This window comes from Cryptomeria japonica, chromosome 2 (genome assembly GCF_030272615.1).
Source record: "Cryptomeria japonica chromosome 2, Sugi_1.0, whole genome shotgun sequence".
Lineage (NCBI taxonomy): Eukaryota > Viridiplantae > Streptophyta > Pinopsida > Cupressales > Cupressaceae > Cryptomeria > Cryptomeria japonica.
The window spans coordinates 603,832,409-603,851,331 of record NC_081406.1 but is presented as its reverse complement, the minus strand read 5'-3'; positions in this window follow the sequence as shown (position 1 = coordinate 603,851,331).

The following is an 18,923-nucleotide window of genomic DNA, read 5'->3' as shown; positions in this document are numbered from 1 at the left end:
TTATGTCTTGTAGACCTTTGAACAAGCTGAGTTGGAGGTTCCACCCTTTCCACGGGCCCCTAACCCTATGGGCCCTATCCTCAGCCCTATCCTTTATAGCAATGCAGGGTTGGGGGGGGGCAACTTTATTGCCATTGGGACTGACTATAATTAGCCTTGATAGTGTCGTTCCTCTTCTAAAGATTCAGAGCTAGATGACCTTTCCTCAAATTCTTGCCTATCAAGGGGTCTCGATTCAACTCTCTCAAGCCTGGAAGGGAGTTGAATCACATCTTCCTTCTTAGTTTGTTCTAGCTGCAATGTAACAAAAGGAGACTTAATTTCTCTAAAAAAAACACTTCTACTATGAATTATCTTTTGTGCAACAGGGTCCCAAAGCTTGTATCCTTTCACACCATAACGGTAACCGATGAAGATATATTTCACAGCCTTGTAATCCAACTTTTTTTGCTTCTCCTTTGGCACATGTTCATATGCCTCGCAACCAAAAACTCTAAGATGTCTCAATGAAGGCTTGTTACCTGACCATGCTTCCATAGGCATTTTATCAATAAGAGCTGATGTAGGAGACCTATTAATCAAGTAGCAAGCAGTGGTAATAGATTCAGCCCAAAACTTTTGTTCTAGACCAGCACCACTTAGAATACTCCTAGTCTTCTCCATTAGTGTCATGTTCATTCTTTTTGCAACCCCATTCCGATGTAGAGAATATGGAGTTGTCTTTTGTCTGTTAATACCATGGTCTTTACAGAATCTATCAAAATTATTAGAGAAAAATTCACCGCCATTATGAGTCCTCAAACATTTTGTTTTCTTTCCAGTCTGGAATTCAACCATTTCTTTAAATTCTTTAAATCGACTAAAAAACTTTAGATTTACTCTTTAGAAAGTATACCCATGTCCTACTAAAATCATCAATAAATGAAACATAATATGTGGATTTTCCAAGGGAAGGAACATCTACATGACCAAACACATCAGAATGAATAAGATCCAAAACACCACAAGGTTTATGAGAACTCGAGTAAAATTGAACACGGTTTTGTTTTCCATAAATGCAATGCTCACAGAAATCAAAGTTGAAATTACAATCATTCAAACCTTCAACGAGGTTTTTATTTTTCAAGGTCCTTAGACATTTTTCTCCAATGTGGCCAAGTCTCTGGTGCCATAACATAGTCTTCTTTGCAGGTAACTTTGCTTCAGAAGAAATAGTGCCCTTAGGTACCCAAAAGCCATGTCCAACTGCTGAAGGCGAAACCCTCAAATCTTTTGATGAAGTATCCACAGATTTACTTTTTATAGAAGTGCTTTTACACTCAACCCTGTATGCCTCAAGCTTATACAAAGTGTCAAACCTAAAAACTCTAGCAATCACCATAGCACCCTTAATCATCTTACATCCTGCATCAGAAAAGACAACCTGCATACCCGTGTCTATCAGTTTGCTCACAGATAACAAATATCATTTTAATCCAGGGATATGCAACACACTGCAAATCCTTTTTATTCTACCATCAGGAAACCTGATTCTAATTTTACCTTGACCGATAATGTCTAAATGTGAATCATCACCCAAGTACACCTTACCTCATTAAAATCTTCATATGCAGAAAACCAATCTTTATTAGAAGTCATATGTAAAGATGCACCTGATTCAATTAATCATGCATCATTACTTGCATGAGAAGTGTTAGGGTTTCAAGCTGATCCGAAGCAAATATGAACTAACAATTATATTCATATTTAAATACAAAAGATAAAGAAATAAAACAGGACATAGATAACACAGAGATTTAACGTGGTTCACCCAGAATGGGTTAGGTCCACCATACACAGTCGTCCAATCTTTCTTATTATCTAGCAAAAATAGTACATCAACCTTTACAATGCCTTAAGCATCCCAGCTTCTTATAACATGCGTTTTTAGGGCAAAAACAAAGTCGGCCTTTTTAGGGTTTTATTACAATGTCGGTTTTCATCAAAAAAATACCCAAAAACCTCGGCGAGGATACGTGTTGAGTGTACAGTACTTTGCTGATCAATTGCCACATTTTAACAATCTCCCACTTGGAGACTAATCAGGCTCCACACTAAACAATCTCCCACTTGGAGACTGATACTGCATGACACCACTGTACATGCAACATCCGCTGGATAAAACACTAGGACGCGACTAGTATAAATTCCATAATTATCAATCAAGAAGACCAACAGAAACTGATGAAGAAATCAGCTTCTCCTGTGGAACTGCCTTCATGAACATATCGGCAGGATTCTCACTTGTGTGAATCTTCTCAAGCCGTAATTGACCCTCCTCCAAAACAGTCCTGATGAAGTGGTACCTGAGCTGAATGTGCTTTGTCCTTGAATGAAAAGCAGAGTTCTTCGCAAGATGAATGGCACTTTGGCTATCAGTATATAATGGGATATCCTCTTGTGTCTGACTCAATTCCTCTAGAAAACATTGCAACCAAATCATCTCCTTACTGGCTTACGTAGTAGCAACATACTTAGCTTCAGTCATTGAAAGTGCAACAACCTTTTGCAGCCTAGAAATCCAACTAACTGCAGTTCCCCCTATAGTAAAAACATACCCTGTAGTACTCCTTCGTGAATCAATATCACCCGCCAGATCAAAGTCAACAAATCCACTCAGAGTAGCATTAGATCCTTTGAAGCATAATGCCTTCGTAGTAGTTCCTTTCAAATACCGAAGAATCCATTTCACAGCATTCCAATGTTCCATACCTGGATTACTCATAAACTTGCTCACAACTCCCACTGCATGTGCAATATCTGGCCTTGTGCATACCATTGCATACATCAGACTGCCAACAACTGGTGAATATGGGATGTTAGACATTTTATTAACCTCTTCCTGTGCCTTTGGACACATCTCCTTAGTCAATTTGAAATGACTAGCCAAAGGTGTACTAACTGCTTTTGCATCCTGCATGTTAAATCTTTTCAACACCACCTTTATATACTCACTTTGGGACAAATTCAAGGTTCTATTTTTCCTATCCCATGTAATCCTCATATCGAGAATTTACTTAGCTACACCCAAATCCTTCATAGCAAATGACCTGGCTAATTTCTGTTTAAGACCATTTATATGTTGCATGTTAGACTCAGCAACAAGCATGTCATCAACATAAAGCAACAGGATAATATAACTACCATTATCAAATCTCTTAAAATATACACAATGATCAGAATGACATCTATGATAATCGTGTTCAGCCATGAAACTATCAAATTTTAAATACCATTGTTAGGGTGCTTGCTTTAGGCCATACAGACTTTTCTTCAACCTGCACACCAAGTTCTCCTTACCTTTGACCTCATATCCCTCTGGTTGCAACATGTAAATTTCCTCTTCCAAATCTCCATGGAGAAAAGTTGTTTTGACATCTAATTGTTCAAGATGTAAATCATCTGCAGCCACAAGACTAAGTACAGTTCTAATTGAAGTCATTTTTACAACTGGAAAAAATATTTCATCATAATCTATACCCTTTTTCTGTGCAAAACCTTTTACCACAAGTCTGGCCATATATCTTTTATGACCTCCTTCCTCCTCCTTTAGTCGATAAACCCATTTGTTAGGCAAGGCTCTTTTTTTTGCAGGTAAAGAGACTAAGTCCCAAGTCTTATTTTTCATCAAGGAGTCCATCTCCTCTTTCATGCCTAGCTCCCACTGTTGTTTGGCATCTACTTGCATTACTTCTTCATATTCTTCTGGTTCACCAGAATTCGTTAATAAAATAGAATACAAAGAAGGAGAAAATCTTTCAGGGGGTCTACTTATCCTTGTACAACGTCTAACACTTGCAAGAGTTTGTGGGACAATCTGTTGTTGCAGAGCATCAGGTACCTGTGGCATTTCATTTTCAAGAATCTCATCCAACACTACATATTCTTGTTTGTCCTGTTCATGCTTCTTTTCCTGCATCTGTTCTTTATGCATGACCTTCTCATTGAATATAACATCTCTACTTCTAATTATTTTTTCATTTTCAAAATCCCATAACCGACAGCCATATTCATCTATCCCATATCCAATGAAGGTACATTTCTGAGATTTAGCATCAAGCTTGGTTCTGTTTTCTTTATCAACATGGACAAAAGCTTCGCAACCAAAAGTTTTTAGAAAATAATAATTTACCTTTTTACCAGTCCATGCCTCCTCTTGAATACCACCATCCAAAGGGGTTGAAGGTCCTCTATTTATCAAATAGATAGCAGTATGTATAGCATCTGCCCAAAAATGTAAGGGCAATCCAGCATGCAATCTCATGCTCCTCGCGCGTTCCATGATTGTCCTTTTCATTCTCTCTGACACACCATTTTCCTGTGGAGTTCTTGGAACTGTCTTCTTCTTTTGAATCCCATTTAAGGAGCAGCAATCTTCAAATGCTTTGCTGCAATACTCACCTCCATTATCCGATCTGAGACACTTCAACTTTTTTTTTGTCTAATTCTCAACCAAAGCTTTCCATTTCTTAAAAATTTCAAAAACATCTGATTTTTGTTTTAGGAAATATACCCATGTTTTTCTGGTTGAGTCATCAATAAAAATAACATAATAACAAGAGCCACCAAGAGATGATACCTGAGTCGGTCCCCATACATCTGAATGTACAAGCTCTAACTTCTCACTCTTCTTCTCTTTCCCAACCTTGAGAAATCTGACTCTTTTTTGTTTACCATAAACACAGTTTTCACAGAACTCTAAATCAATCTTCTTTAGTCCTGGCAATAGATTTTTGGAGTGAAGGGTTTTCATTCTTTTCTCACTCATGTGCCCAAGCCTATGGTGCCACATTATCGAATCTGTTCTTGCAACATTTATTGTTGTTGTCCCTGCAGTAACTTTATCTGTAGCAGCTAAGGTAGAGTAAGTGTTACCAGTACACAGATATAATGTGCCTACTTTCGTACCTTTAGCTACTACTAATGATCCTTTAGTGACCTTCCACATACTGTCTGAGAAGGTAACTATGCAACCTTCACTACCTAGTTGCCCTGCCGAAATTAAATTTCTTCTTAAATTAGGAACATGTCTTACCTCCTGCAGAAACCAGTCATTACCATTCTGCAACTTGATCTTTATCTTTCCTTTTCCAACAATTTGATAGGGCTCATCATCACCCAAATATACCTGTCCAAAATCACCTTGAACATAATCTAGAAAATATTTTTTATGGGGTGTAGCATGAAATGAAGCCCCATAATCTATTACCCAGGAATCATTAACATTATCCAAACATAAGATTAAAGCATCTTGTAAAGTATTACTTGCAATATTAGCTTCCTTACTGTCATTTTTATTTTTGTCTCCTTCTTTGTTTTTTCGAGACCAACAGTCTTTCTTTAGATGACCAGGCTTTCTGCAGTACCAGCAATCTTTCTTTCCTCTAGATTGAGAGTGTCCTTTCTTTGACTTCCCTCGTGACTTCTCATTCCCAAGGCCTTTTCCTCTTTCCTTTGATCTTCCTCTGTTATCCACATTCAAAACACTACCCGATGATGTTGGAGTCTCACCCGTGCTTTTCCTTTGCATTTTCTCGCTTAGGATAACACCAACAATATCATCAAATACCAAAGTATTTTTACCAGAGATAGAGTTACTTACAACCATAACCAAGCTATTCCAGCTTTCTGGCAAAGAACATAAAATCAAGAGAGCCCTAACCTCTTCTGCAAAGGTAATTTTTACCGAAGACAATTGACTAGTAATTGTATTAAATTCATTTAAGTGCTCCGCTACAGATCCTCCTTCACTCATTTTCAAATTAAACAAATGCTTCATAAGAAATACCTTATTCGAAGCTGACAGTTTCTCATACAACTTAGCCAATGTTGCCATCAAATCTACAGCCATTTTTGCTTCTGTTATATTGAATGCTACAGACGGTGCAAGGCACAATTGAATGGATCCCAGTGTCTTTCTATCTAAAATGTCCCACTCTTCATCTGACATTGTGGTCACTTTCTTTGCCTTTCCTTCCAATGGCCACCACAAATCCTTTTGATACAGGTAATCCTTCGTCTGCATTTTCCATAACTGATAATTCTAGCAGTTAAACTTTTCGACCTTGAATTTGGAATCCTCTATTGCTCCCACTCAAATCTGAAAGTCCTGCCAATTTACAGAAAACCTCGCTCTGATACCAATTGTTAGGGTTTCAAGTAGATCCGAAGCAAATATGAACTAACAATTATATGCAGATTTAAATACAAAAGATAAAGAAATAAAACAGGACATAGATAACACAGAGATTTAATGTGGTTCACCCAGAATGAGTTACGTCCACCATACACAGTCGTCCAATCTTTCTTATTATCCAACAAAAATAGTACATCAACCTTTACAATGCCTTAAGCATCCCAGTCGCTTATAACATGCATTTTTAGGGTAAAAACAAAGTCGACCTTTTTAGGGTTTTATTACAATGTCAGTTTTCATCAAAAAAATACCCTAAAAAAAATTTCTCGGGGGCTCCCGCCCCCAAACCCCCACTTTTCTCGGGGGCTGCCGCCCCCAAACCCCAGCCCGGCCTCGAACCCCAACGAGGATATGTGCTGAGTGTACAGTACTTTGCTGATTAGTCGCCACATTTTAACAAGAAGTATCTTTCTTCTCAAACTTAGCATTAGAATCAAACTTCTTCTTTTTCTTCTACTTTTCTTCTTTGTAGTCCTAATGGATGTGACCTAGTTTACTGCAATTCTAGAATATGACTTTGGATTTTCCAGGAGATTTCGATCTCCCTTTGGATTTGAACTTATTGCACTTCTCATTCTTCTTGCCTTTTTCCCTATATCTTCCTCAAACATATAGGGCTTCCTTCGAACTAATGGATACCTTCCTCTAGATCTCTTCACCAAGTAGGGCACCCACCACATCTTCAAACTTCAAAACAACAGAAGTACTACCGATAGCCATAACAAGATAATCCCACAAATTGAGCAAAGAACAAAGCAAGATCTAGCATTTCTCCTCTTCGTCCATCTTAACACCAATAGAAACAAATTGAGCCACCAACATATTAAATGCTTCCAGGTGATTTGCAATTCAACCACCCTCTTCCATCTTCAAGGAATATAGTTTCTTCCTCAAGAAAATCTGATTCAATAAGGATTTCGCTTGATACATTTCACCAAGCTTCGTCCATAACTTCTTTGTAGTATTCTCTTCATGGACATTGATTAGAACAAAGTATGAAAGGCACAATCTTATTAGACCCTTGGCTTTTCAGTCCATAACATCATATTAAGTAGTTGTAGTAGGATCTGAAAAATCTTGAGACGTTCGCATCAACAGCATCCCATAGATCTCGATCTATTAATAGATCTTCCATCTTCAACTTTCACATCTCAAAATTATTTCCATTAAATTTCTCTACCTCTATTCTCCCCGATGAACTTGCCATTTGAAAATTTCTGCAACAAGATCAAAAAGTGTCTTTTGCACAAGCTCCCACTCAAATCTGGATTAGTTTAAAAAACTCAACAACCCACAACTGAAACCAAAGGTGATCAAGCTCTGATACCACTTGTAAGAAATTTAAGTAGAGGAACAACTTCCTACACTAACCTTGAGAGGAGGGTAATGCAAAGGCTTTTACAGATCATTACAACAGTTACATAAACTTAACAGAAATAGACACAACAACATGCATACCACAACATAATGATTTACATGGAGAAAACCCTTTCGGGAGAAAAACCCCACACTCTAAACGTCACCCAATATAATATTAAACAATTAAAAACATATTACAATATACTTGCAGAGAAAGCTCTTCACAGGAGTACCACTAATTAGAGATTAAGAGGTAACTCAATAGCCATAAGACTCTTACACAGAACCTCTATCTTACCCACCTCATATATAGGAGATACAATACTAGAAACCATCAAACAGTATTATAAAACCATGGGCTAAAACCACCCAATAAAGTGGAGCCGACCTTATCTCCTATCTAAATGCCCTATCACGTGTCAAAACACACATCAACACATGTCCCTCCCTTTTACAACTCATTTATGAGTTTGATGCATTTTATATTTCCTATTTGAGGAGTACAAACTTCTGGAGGCCATAAATTGTGAACCGTGTGTCTGCTTGATGAAATGTTCAAAGCGTCGGAAAGCTCGCGAAGTGCTCTATCACCTTGCAAACCGCTATGTCATTTACATGAACTTTTTAGGGCATTTTGGAGCCTCTAAAGTCCTCAAAATTAAATTTAAATCTTTCATCGAACCCTTCCCAAATGAAAACTTTCATATCTTCAAAACTAGTTGTGATCTTGCGACAAAACTTTACCGAAATGCTTATCTATCCAATCAAAAGCCTTGGGGAGAATTTCACACTATTTCATGCTCAAATGAAAACTTACTATAAATAGTAACCCCGTGTAAATGCAAGGTTGAGACACCATTTTTATCAACAGAGAGTAGGTGGAGGTTGTAGAGGAGGTGACTATAGAGATCACAAATGACGAGGGGCAAGGAGAGCTAGAGGCAAATAGTGTGGTGAGCCTCGAGGAGGTGCATTATTAGGGTGAGGCCATGGAGATCGACGAGCCTACTAGAGTTGCTCCACAAGGTAGGAAAACAAGAGTGGAGAGAGATCAGCTTGTAGTGGTGTCAATGGTGATACCTCCTAAGTAGAGAAAACTGAGGTAGGGATAGAGGGTGGATGTGGATGTCTAAGCAGCACAAATTTCACTGGACATCAAGAACCTATTAAGACAAATTGATTATTTGCAACACTAGCTAAAGAAGGCCAAGAGATAGGGGGTGAGCTCAACACAAGGGGAGAACCAAGGGGAGAGGATATAGGCATTGGATTCTACATTACAATTATTACAACAAATTTATTAGGTAAGTGCGCAAAGATGGGGGACCAAAAAGTTGTCTTAAGATGCCACTTTTTTAAATCAACAAAGTCTAAACTTCAATGAGAAAATTAAGATAGTTATACTCAAAATGTGAAGATGCAATAAGAACAAGAGTTGTAGTACTTCAAGTCTACTTTCTAAACTACTATTTTTTTTTTAAATGGTGGACATTAAGAGTTTTGAAAAAGGGGAAGCACACGAAGTGGTCCTATCTTTTTAGAAAAAAAATAACACGACACCTAGTGTGCTCCCCCTAAAATGTTCTTTTTTTTTGGAATTTCTAAAATTGCTCCAATGAGAAATTAGCTAACACCATGTAGTTTATGCTAGATTTTTCGGCTAATTTTTTAATGAATATAAGATTTTCTACTAATTTTCGAAGTGCACGCATTTTGAAAAATAGAAATTTGAGGCTTGCTCCCCCCTAAAATTTGTGAAAAATAATCAAAAATCAATTTTTAAATTGTGTAGAATGGAGTTTAGTTTCTAAAAATATAATTTGTTTCAAATTTTGATGAACAAGTAAAAATCTATGCCCAAAATACGACATGTTGATTTTTGACAAAAAACGGACATACTAACAAAAGAAATTAGTGACAAAGATGTTAACATAATCAAAATGTGAAAAGAATTATATGGTTGGATAGTTAAGAGAGATATTAACACTATCATGGTGTTTATTTTTGTTTGCATTGAAACACATGCAAACCTAATTGAGAGGACAAACAAAAATGTGAGAATTTTTTGCATGTTTGCAAAAGAACGCGTCTTAGGTCTAAGAAGGATGTCCTAGCCTTTAGGTTGGATGCCCAAGACAAATCCAAGCCCAAGGCTTGGCTTTTCGCAAGGCAGTTACTTTGGCGCATGCCAAATATGGCAACGCCAAACTCAAAAAATATACTTTATGTTTGTTGCGCGCCACATTTGGCGAGCACCAAATATGGCACACACAAAATGTATTGCATTAACAATTTTTCAATCTCTCTTTCTATCCCTCTCTCTATTCATCAGTGGATTATATACACAAAATATAATAGTTAAGTATAAGTCACAACTATATTTTATGTATATATTGGAAGGATGTTTGAGAGTGCTTTCAAATCTCTAGGAGTTATAATGTAGATTCTAGTTTTTAGAATATTCATATAAATTTTAGTAATCAACATGCTTGTATCAACATTCTCTCTCTCTAGTCTCTCCCTCTCTTTCTATACATTCCAATCTATCTCTCTATCTCTCAACCCGTACCTTCCTTTCTCTCTCTCTGGTATCTCCCTCTCTTTCCTTGCATCTCTCTCTCTCTCTCTCTCTCTCTCTCTCTCTCTCTCTCTCTCTCTCCCTCTCTTTGTATTAACCTCCCTCTCTCACATACTCTCTCTGATCTCTTCCTCTCTTTCCATCAACCTATCTCTCTATATTTCTCTCTCTTATGTCTCTCCCTCTCTTTCCCTCAACTCCTACCTTCCTCTCTCTCTCTCTCATTCCCTCCCTTTCTCCCTCCCTCTCTCTCACTTGGGCTCTCTCTCCCTTTGGTCTCTACTTCTATTTCCATCCCTTCCTCCCTTCCTCCCTTTCTCTTAGGCTCTTCTCTCTCTAGTCTCTCCATCTCTCTCACTTGGGATATCTCTCTTTCCCTCCCTCCCTCTCTCAACCCCTTCATAAAGGGAGGGAGAGACTTGAGAGACAAAATTCCCAAGATAGAGGGAGGGAGAGAGGGAAAGAGAGATATCTAAGAGAGAGAAAGAGGGAGGGAGGGATGTAGGGGTTGAGAGAGAGAGAGAGAGAGAGAGAGAGAGAGAGCTTGAGTGAGAGAAAGGGATGGAAAGAGAGTAAGAGACCACAAAGAGAGAGCCCAAGCAAGAGAGCAAGGATGAAAGGAGGCATTGAGAGATAGAGAGAGGAAGAGACCATACATAGATAGAGCCCGTGTGTGTGTGTGTGTGTGTGTGTGTGTGTGTGTGTGAGAGAGAGAGAGAGAGGGACAGAGGTAGGGCTCTCTCCCTCTCTTTCCCTCAACCCCCCCTCTCTCTCTCTCACACACAAACACACTCACTTGGGCTTTCTCTTTGGTCTCTCCCTCTCTTTTCATCAATCCCCCTTCATCTTTCTCTCACACTCTCTCTCTTAGGTCTCTCCCTCTCTTTGTCTCAACCTCTACCTTCCTCCCTCCATCTATAGTGTCCCTCCTAGATTTACATTTTGATTCATGATTTGTAAAACTTATCTAGACTTGTGATGATATTTTGATGATTATTATGTCTTTATTTCTATGCAGTGGGCATTTATGATACTATAGGGACATGTGTTATATTGATGACTTTTGATGATCTATGTGATGGACGATATGTTATGATTATTTGATGGATGGTATTTCTTGATGGACTTACATGTATTCGAGATTCTTATGTGATTTATATGATTTCATGATATACAACGATGATACTAACCCTACTCCATGATGATGATTTTATAAGATGTGTTTGTATTGGGTGACTATCTTCGTGAAAGGGACGATGCCTTATCACTCATCACAAGCATGATAAGGTGTTGTGAATCTCTTTCACTTGCCTGCTACTATGATGTTGTGTGTGTGTGTGTGTATCTTCTTTTGTGTTTATCGATGGATGCATGATTGCAGGTACTAGACATCGACTCCACCTGGTCTCACAGCTCTGAGTGTGTCCTAATCCCAATGGCAGTTGTTGGAGATGACTTGGTTTTCCCTCACCTACTCATGGTCTAGTATGTTCACCTTGTCAATCTTGTCAGGTGTAAGTGTTGTCCAGTCTTGAGTCAGTATCTCATCCTATCTTTGTGCAAATGGTTGCGTGTGCATGATTTATCATGGATTGGATTAATTATCCTATGGTTGGATGATGTTTATTTAATTAATTAATTAATGTTGAGTAAGTTATTAAAGTTATAATTAATCAATTAATTAATGGATATTTGATTTATTATTATTGAATTTATTAATGTTTGATTTATTAATTAATTATTTTTATTTTGGGTTTAATTGACTATTATTTATTAGTTGATTTATTGGCTATTGTTTTATTTAATTATTTTTATCCTTTTGATTTTATTTATTGTTGATTGATTTATTTTAATTTATTTTAGATATAGTTGTTAAGTTGATTTTGATTAATTAATAATTATAAAAGTATAAAGCCTATTTCTATTTCTACACTCTTAAAAACTAATAATATTATTATTTTGTTTTTACTATGCATGGGAGGTGTAAAAATAAAATAGTTAATTTTACCTACCCTCCTAATTGATTGGGTGAATTTGGAATAATAGGTAAGAAATATAATAAAATATTCTTACCTTGGAACTATACAATATAGGTAAGAAATATTGATTTTTGGATTATTTTGATTGGTTGGGATTTTTGCATAGTTTGCTATGTATTTTCTATTTATTTGAAATTTCTGGATGGCTGTCAGGTTACCAGTTGGCGGGATTTTTTATTGAAGCTTTGAGATTTTGGCTTGGATCTTGGTTTGTATTTGGATTTTGGAAGCTTGGATTGTGGAAGTTCTTCTTCAGTTTTCATCCTTGGATTTGCGATCTCCAGGTTGGAGTTCTTCCATTTTTAGATTTTTTGAAATTTTGTCTTCTCTATGTCTTTCAGTGAAAATGATTTATTTGTGATTGTTGAATGGATGGGGAAAAGAAAGACATTATAGTTTAAATCCTTTGGAATTAAATGAATGAAATGGGGAAGTTGCACATTGCTCCTTATGTTTGAGTGTGATTCTTGAGTTGTTTTGTTTGTGTAAGTGAATGGTGGATAAATGCATATATGTAATTACTTTTTTTATGTGTTTGTAGAATTTTCTTATTGTTATTGAATGTTCATTTCGGTATTGTACTCCTTATGAACTCCTAGTTGTAATAGGGGCTATTTTTTAAGTCTTGAGTGCTTTTGCAACTATGTAAGAGCTCATGAAGCTCTCTGTGACTGTCTGTGGCATATTTCAATCTATTATATTCATGTTTCTAGTGTGTTTGGGTGTTTGGAGTTGCATTTGTTAAGTCCATTTGGCCTATGCAGAGTTAGAGTTATCTCCCATGCACATAGACACTCAAAATGCAGTTGGCCAAGTTGCTTATCCACTAAGTTGCAAACTCATTCCTATGCATTGCATTTAATGCATAAACCCTGTGTATACCCTTTCTTATGCTCATCCTACCTCCTAGTCATGTCCTTGAGGTTGTTTTTGTCTCCTAAGTCAATCTGGGCAATTACTTTACCTTTTGGATCCTTCAAACTTGAGATATTACATACTTTACCAAAAACGCCACCAAATCAACCAAAAATGCCACCATACTAACCAAGAATGTCACCCTATCTACCAAGAATGTTGCTATGCATACCAGAAACACCATTGTTCAGACCCAGAGAGCTGACAAACTGGCCAGGAGGGCTAACCTACAAACTGAGAAAGATGACCTATGTACCCAAAATGCTGACCAATGGACCAAAAATGCTTTGAAATGAACTAGAAACTCTAGGAAATGTCTCAGAAATGCCACCCTACAAACCAGGAATGCCACTATGCATACCAAGAGAGCTAAAGTGCTCCAGAAGGCCCAGAAAGGTCAATTTTAGTGTTGTAAAGTCCTAGTATGGATTGTGTGATGTTCCAAGAGACATGTGAAGTCTGTGTTGAGAAATTTTTATTGGTTCATGATGTTTCATGATGTATTTTATGCTCTGGTAAGTGGGATCATGCCCTACCATTGAGGAGTTTCCTTATGCAAAAGTTCGCTCCAGCAAGAGGTTCTTGCCTTGTTGTTTGAGGATTGTTTCTATGACTCCAATGGGATGTTTTGTACCTCACTGTTGAGGATTTGCAATAGTTTATGATATGCTTATGTTTCATGTTCTTGCTTTTTTACTATGCCTATGAGGCATTTGTGAAGGTCCTATGCTTGTAATGGATCATATGTATGCTCTATGTGCAGTATGTGCTCAGTGATGTTATGCATTCTTGAAGGCCTTCTTGCAAACATTATTTCATGTGTTGTGATGTCATTTTATGTGTTACCTTATGGCTTGGCATATGATTAAGGGGAGTGGGATTCCTTGTAATGATCGAGGTCACGTGAGTTAGGTTGCTTGGCACTTAGACAGTTAGGGCACAATGGGAGTTTTCCTCTTTATAATTCAGTCATAACATTTAATAAATGATTGGGTTTGGGTTTCACCTAATAAGATAATTCTATTTGGTTTGGCCATATGAGATGGCAAGCCAATCTCCTTTGTACTCACATAGGTTGAGATGGCTCCACATGTCTGTTAAGGGATTATTTTCACCCTTCTTTTGTGAGGGTGGCTTGTATGACTATTAGGAGTATGGATTGCTCTTCTTTGTGAGGATAGCATACATGTCTACTATGGGTGCATATTTACCTTCTTTGTGAGGCTATCACATAGGATGTGTGGCTAGTAAGGATGGCCATATTCCCATCTATATGAGGAGAGCATGTGATGACACTCCATTCCTACATGTGACCAGGTCCATATGCCATGATTTATTGTACGCCTCTAGAAGAGTTTCTTGTTGATTTCATCCTTGTGTTTTCATGTGATTATTGTTATGTTGAGTTCATTATGTGCCTCCTCGAGGCACCAAAAGATGGGAGATTTGACACTTTACCTGAGTACTATAAAGAAAGATCATCAATTTTGATCCAACCAACAGAAGCAGTTAACATTGGGACAACAAAACAACCAAAGATTCTACATCCAGCAACTTCTCTGTCAGAGCAAGAAATGCAACAATATATGGAATTATTCAAACGATGGCAAATCAATTTTGCGTGGTCATATACAAACATGCCAGGGTTGGATCCAAATCTTATTATGCATCACTTAAATGTCAGTCTAGGAGCCAAACCAGTTAAATAGAAATTAAGGAAGATGCATCCTCATATCGCTCTCCTGGTCAAAGCAGAACTAAAGAAATTAATGGATGTAGGATTCATCAAACCTGTAGCATATCCTCAATGGGTATCAAACATCATTCTTGTTTACAAACCAGACAAAAGTATCAGAGTATGCACAGACTTCATAGATCTTGATAATGCATGTCCAAAGGATGACTTTCCTTTGCCTAACATTGACATCATTGTAGATTTAACTGTTGGAAACTCCATGTTTTCTCTAATGGATGGTTTCTCTAGATACAATCAGATTAAAATAGCACCTGAAGATCAAGAAAAGATAGCTTTCACATGTCCATGGGGTACTTTATGCTGGAATGTCATGCCTTTTTTACTAAAGAACGCAGGTGCCACATATCAGAGAGCTATGACAATGATATTCCATGACATGATGCATACATTCATGGAAGACTATGTGGATGACATATTGGCCAAATCATACAATAGAGAAGAACATATAGGGATACTGGAAAAGATCTTTGACCGGTTAGAACAGTACAAGCTACGACTAAATCCTAAGAAATGTCCCTTTGGTGTCACTTTTGGCAAGCTATTGGGATACATTGTTTCAGCTAGAGGTATCGAAGTGGATCCAGCTAAGGTCAAAGCAATTATGGAAATGGCATCTCCCAGGAATATCGGTCAACTCAGATCACTCCAAGGAAGACTAGAGTCAATTAGAAGAATTGTTGCTCAACTAGCAGATAAATGTCAACCATTTACTCATCTATTGCACAAAAATGTTAATTTCAAGTGGGACCATCAATGTGAGGACGCATTCAACAAGATCAAGTCTTATCTCATGCAACCACCTGTCCTAATGTCACCAATTCTAGGAAAGTCGTTGTTACTTTATGTATCTACCACCAAAGTATCATTAGGAGTTCTGCTCACACAACAGGATAATGAAGGCAAAGAACAAGCCATTTACTACATCAACAGAACACTAGTGGGATACGAGCTCAACTATTCCCCAACAGAAATAATGTGCTTGGCGGTAGTTTTTGCTTCTCAAAAATTAAGACACTATCTACTATCTTACTCCATCAAGTTGATAGCTAAAATTGATCCATTGAAGTATTTTCTCAGAAAGACAACATTAACAGGAAGATTAGCAAAATGGATCATGATCCTGAGTGAGTTTGATATTGAGTATGTGGACAGAAAAGCTATCAAGGGGCAAGTCATTGCAAACCAACTAGCAGAGGCACCGCTTCAAGATGATCGTCCTTTACATATTGAATTTCTCGATGCTAATATCCTAACGGTCACCACAAAAACATGGAAATTATACTTTGATGATTCATATACACAGCATGGATCAAGAGCAGGTATTATATTCATCACTCCACAAGGTCATACAATTCTGAAAGCGTACAAATTAAGCTTTCCATGCACCAACAATACAGTAGAATATGAAGCTTTGGTTACAGGTATCAAAATGGCTATAGAATGGAACATTACACAACTTCAAGTCTTTGGAGACTCTCAACTCATCATCAATCAAATTAATGACAATTACCAAACAAAGGATGACAAACTCATGCCTTATAAAAAGATGGTAGATGGTTTCAATAAGTATTTTGTAAAAATCACTTTTGTGCAAATTCCAAGGAATGACAACAAAGTAGCAAACGCCATGGCAACACTTGCTTCTTTACTTCAGACCCAGGAAAATCAAGAGCATTACGAATTCTTGGTGGAAGAGTTGTTTTACCCTGCTCATAATTGTCCTGATTCCCAAAATATCTATCACCTTTTTGGGCATGATTCCTCCCGCTATGGCCAAACTTATACATATCTGAAAGATAACACCCTCCCTCCTGACTTGTCAAAAAACCAAAAGAGAAAAATTATTTGAAAATCCTCCCATTATACTCTTGTTGCGGATACCCTTTTTAAACGAGGTTTGGACGGTACTCTTTTAAGTTGTCTCGAGCAACAAGAATATGAGAAGGCCTTAAATGAAGTCCATAACGACATTTGTGGCACTCATTCAAGTGGTCTTACCCTTTTTTTAAAACTCATACACTTGGGCTATTATTGGCCAACTATGGAACGAGATTCTTTTTAGATAGCTAAAACATGCAAACAATGTCAGATTCATGGAAATTTAATTCATGCACCAGTCCAAGAACTTCATGATTTGGTGACATCTTGGCCTTTTTGCCAATGGGGTCTTGATCTAGTAGGAAAGATAAATCCTTCTTCATCCAATGGTCACAAATTTATCCTTGTAGCTACAAAATGGATTGAGGTAGTACCTCTCATCAATATCATAGGAAAACAAATTGTTGCATTTATCTTGAACTACATCATTTGTCGCTATGGAATACCCATGACCATTATCACTGATAATGAGAGACCATTCAAAAATCAAGATGTCCAAGAGCTATGTGAGAAATTCAAAATCCAACAAATTTTTCACACCCTACTATCCACAAGGGAATGAGCAAGCAGAAGCATCAAACAAAACTATTTTGAAAATCCTCAAAAAGATAGTGAATGATGCTGGCAGAGATTAGCATATTCAATTGAACCTTGCTCTATGGGCCTATCGTACTAGTATCCTCACACCAACAAGTGCCACACCTTTCTCTCTTATTTATGGATCAAAAGCAATACTGCCAATAGAAGTAGAGATACCTTCTCTATGAGTGTCGTTAAAAGGTCTTATCCCAGATGAAGAACAACGAGTATCTAGATTGAAAGAGTTAGAATTGATCCATGAACGAAGACAAAATGCCTTTGATCATTTAAAGGTATATCAGCAAAGAATGTGTCGGAGTTATAATCACAAGGTCAAATCATGAGTCTTTCAAGTTGGGGAACTAGTACTAAAGGAAAATTCACGAAACCAGCCAGATCGGGAAAAGAAGGAGAAGTTTGAACCAAACTGGTTAGGTCCGTTTGTGGTCACAACAATATTTAGGTTAGGAGCATATCAACTATCAACATAGGATGGGGATTAGCTCAAGGAAACCATCAATAGCATGCATCTCAAGAATTTTTATGTCTGGAAAAGAAGAAAATCCAAAAACACTGAAAAAGCTGAAAATCCAAAAACACTGAAAAAGCAGAAAATCCAAAAACACTGAAAAAAGCAGAAAATACATAAACAATGAAAACAGTGAAAAAAAAATCAAATGTGAGAAAAAGTGCAATACAAACATGGTGAAAACCTAGCAAACAGGCGCTATCTATCAGCTAGATCTTCCATCTATTGGGTCATGCATCCTTCTGATTGCATTCATTTCCATCAACGTTGTTCATATCCATAATAAAGCCTTTGTACATATGGAGGCATCCCAGGCGATTTATCGCAGTGGTTTGGATCATTGTATATATCATAATAAAATTTGTTTCTAGACTGGGGGCAAAATCCTAAACCTGGTTAGGGGAAAAAAATTTCGATCATTTTGAGCTTAATCAAACAAGTAGAACAATAGTTAGGAAACACTTGTCAAGCGAAAACTGAGACACATCCAACATTGAACATAAGATCAAATTGTCAACCATCAACTATCACATATCAGTCTAAACATGAAAAACACATATCAATCGATGATATCTTTTAATGATTTTAACACTTTGACAATATTGGTTCAATTATATTATCTTGATTTTTCGCTATCATGATTTCTGAGTGACTCCAGGATGTCTTTGACTAGAGGACCAAGGAAGGAACATGATATTTTTCTTGTCTATTGTCTGTAAATTAATCGTTAATATGTAAAAAGTTGTCTCGGGACATGATCATCAGAGTATCATAGAGGACATTTCAAACTTGCATATAGAAATGGTTAATACTGTCTGTTTTACGCGAGCAACACTCAGGTCATCTTGGTTCAATGATACCTCTATGCTTGTGCTAACTTGCAATATCAAAACCCAAGAAAGTAGTGCTCAGGTCATCATGGTTCAATTATACTATTGATGTTTGCACTCACTTCCCACATTTTAAAGGCTCAATGATGAACAAAGCAATGACCACATGACCGGTCTGATCGCCACATTGCATTTCATTTTTCATTTGCATTTTTAAAGTAGATT